This window comes from Dasypus novemcinctus, chromosome 17, assembly GCF_030445035.2.
Source record: "Dasypus novemcinctus isolate mDasNov1 chromosome 17, mDasNov1.1.hap2, whole genome shotgun sequence".
In the NCBI taxonomy this organism is placed as follows: Eukaryota; Metazoa; Chordata; class Mammalia; order Cingulata; family Dasypodidae; genus Dasypus; species Dasypus novemcinctus.
Window position 1 is genome coordinate 96,746,803 of NC_080689.1, and position 3,333 is coordinate 96,750,135.

The following is a 3,333-nucleotide window of genomic DNA, read 5'->3' on the forward strand; positions in this document are numbered from 1 at the left end:
AACAGCAACAATTCCCCAAGTGCAACAGCAAAGACCAAAAAATAAGGATGTTTTTTAATGTAACATAATGTAACATAATGTAAAAATGTTTTTTAATGTAACATTAAAAAAATAGACACAAAAACAAAAAAAAAACTAGTTAAAAATGTTTAGCAATAGTGCAAGTTAATGGTGGTAGGGTGAGGTAGGAGATTCCTGTATGATGTTATATATGTTTGTTTTGTAAGTTCACTATTATTATTATACATGTATTGTTTATGTATGTTTATGTATGAGTGATACACTTCAATAAATTTTTAAAAAATGTGAATGACCTGATAACAATTTTGTAGACTGAAATAATTGTTGACTTAATGTTGTCTGTTCATTCAACAGAAACTTTTAAGTGGCATCTGTTTGTTTGACTCAGAGAGACTTTGCTACAAAGCAGTATAAAAATCCTAATTTGGAATATGTGTGTACCTGACGTAGCTGCATGGAAGCTTCCACAAAGTCTATAAGACAAGCTAGGATCAATTCAATCTAAAATTTGATTAAAAAGATGGGTTGAAATCTATTTGGGTAGCTTAGATATTCTTCTTAAATTCAATAAAAAATGACCATTAAGCATCTACTGGTTGTATGTTGGATGATATATATACATCAGATTTAATAATGTAACTACTGTGAATTATAAAACTTTTTATTTTATATTAGAAAAAATAAGTGAATTATTAAAAATTTAATACCTGATATGAAGGAGTATCAGGTATTAAATTTACACATGTCTTCTGACTATTTCACATATCATTAGACAAGAGGGTCCTCCACAGATATTCCCAGGATATTCCCATCTCTGTTCCTCATTTCTGCTCCTTGTTTGAAGTGATCCCTATGCACATGCCTAATGTCTTTCCACTTACAAAGTTATCAAGCCTACCTTGACCTTATCGACAGTTCATTCTTTCTTTGCAGTTGATATCTTACTTTTAGCATCTTTTGCAATCTAGACAGATGAAGTATTACCCAAATCGTAATTCTTAGTTCCATTCAATTTAACAGATTTTTTTTCACCTTACCATTTTACCTTTCCTCATGTAGTTTGTATACATAGCAAGATGAACCTGGGACATGACTGAACTTGTTGCTTGGAAATCATCTAGGCTAAGTATCGAAGTTTATTGATTTTGAGTTCTGCTTTTTACACAAAAAACTCTCAGACAAAATTCAGCAATGTTTTGCACTTGGGGAGCTGAGCACTCTCCTTTGCCAGCCCCATTGGGTTAGTTTCGTAGTGATACTGCAACAAAGGGCACAAACTTCGTGACTGAAAACAGCAGAAACTGCCTAGGTCAGCTCGGGATTCCACCACCTGTCCTCCAGCCGCCTGGAAAATCCCCACCATCAGGACAGTCTGTGAAGTCCAGGGAACCCCCGAGGGATGCTGGACCTGTCTGGTCCACCTTCTCTTCCATCCAGTTCCTGGAAAAACCTCTGCTCATGGCAGCCTGAGGCAAAGTTTTATTGAACTAAAAAGCAAACAGAAATGTATTCTTTCATGGTCCTGGGGAGCAGAAGCTGGAAATCAGGGTGTTGCAGGGTTGGTTTCTCTGGAGGCTCAGACGGAGAAACCGCCCCTCCTCTCCCACAGCTCCTGGGGCTTCCCTCAAGCCTTGGCGTTCCTTGGCTTGCAGGTGTGTCCCTGCACTCCCTACCTGACCTTCCCGAGCTGGGGTTTCCAATCGCCCCCTCCTTACTAGGACACCAGCCACTGGGTTAGGGCCACCCCAGTCCAACATGACCTTATGTGAACTAAGTGCATGAGCAAAGACCCTATTTCTAAATAAGGCCACGTTCACAGTATGGGGAGGTTCACACTTCAATATACCCTTTCGGGAGACACAATTCATCCCATGACACCTGGTTTTACTTGTTGGGTTCTGGAGGTTCTGGTTTCAGAATGTTGCTTTCTGAAGAGAAGCTGATATCAGGTTCATAGAAGAATTACAGAAGAATGAGGGTCCTGCAAGGCTCCAGCATGCTTGGGTCTGCAGTGAAACCCTGTGCATTCCTACAGTGCTTGCAAGAACAGTTTTGAAATGGTTTGAGACCTTGCTCTGCTCTGTCTACAGAGCAAGATAATAGAAATTTAGACAATTGCTTGCCCCCTCCTGAATCTCGTGTACCTGGTGTTTTGTCTGCACTGTCTAATATTGCAGCCACCTGGCCATGTTTGGCTTGTTTAACAGAAAGTAAAATTTAAGATTCAGATTTTCCGAGGCTCTGAGTATACAGGATGTTTGATTAGAGAAACAAAGACTAAGTTTTTACTGAAGAGCTGAATGCCTAAGGAACTAGGGGAGGGTGAGGGCAGTATGAGCCGAATTTAATGAAAGAGCATTGGAGAGTCAGGTGAGAATGTCTGCTGAGCACCCATCTTGTGCCAAACCTGCTGACACTCAGCTTAGTTTCAATGTTGAGGAATAGTTGTAGCTCCAGAACAGTAAGGGAGCAGAGGCTGAACATGCTGGGCCTCAGCAGGGTTCCTGTTGGAGACAAATTTCGGCTGTGATGTCTTCCGACCATGGTTTTCGGCACTTTGGAGTCTACCATTCCCCTGGTGTTTGAGCAACAAAATTCCCATAATGCCAGAGCTGGAATATCCTTGAAAGCCTGTGCCTTCGGTGTCCATCAGGCTGTTCCATGGAATCTGTGCAGTGATGAGGAAGTTGATGTGTCTCAAGAAGTTGAGCACCTGCCTATCACATAAGAGTCCCCAGATTTGGTCCTGGTGCCTCTTAAAGAAAACAGCAAGCTGATGCAATTAGATGATGCAACGAGGAAAAACAGTGGGAGACATAACAAGCAATGAACAGGGGTGGATCAAGCACCTCGCTCCTACATGGTAGGTCCCGGGTTCAGTTCCCAGTGTCTCCTAAAAAGAAAAGAAGATGAGCAGATAGTGTGAGTGCAAACAACAGGGAGGGGGAGGTAAATGACCTCCCCAAAAAGTCATTGGAATTTCTGATTCTTGGAGTAACACTGGTGGGTAGAGTGTCCAGCTGAGACTTAAGCCTTGGGTGGGGTGGGAGTGGTTGAATAAAGGTGGTTTTATATCTGTGGGGTAAAAAAGAAAGAGGGGAGCCCTTAATTGTTGAATGTGGCTCCCAGGGATGTGTAAGTTCATGTAATTTGAAGGGAAGGTATTTAGCCTTTCTGAACTCTATTCAGACCTTCTAAGTTTAAAAAATGTGATAATAGAGAATACTCTTTAGAGGAAGGATAGCAAGTGGTGTCCCTATCCAGCTTTCCCACCACCGTGCTTTCCCACCCACTGCTCTAGGTTGGACGAGG

The 3,333-nt window shown here is 41.6% G+C and overlaps 1 non-coding gene across 1 annotated transcript; it reads left to right on the forward strand.

Annotated features, from left to right (window-relative positions):
* The first annotated feature begins 2,002 nt into the window (after positions 1 to 2,002).
* LOC131274141 (small nucleolar RNA SNORA9) lies at positions 2,003 to 2,138 on the forward strand. Its single transcript, XR_009181352.1, has one exon. It is a non-coding gene; the product is annotated as a small nucleolar RNA SNORA9 (small nucleolar RNA).
* Positions 2,139 to 3,333: the final 1,195 nt, after the last annotated feature.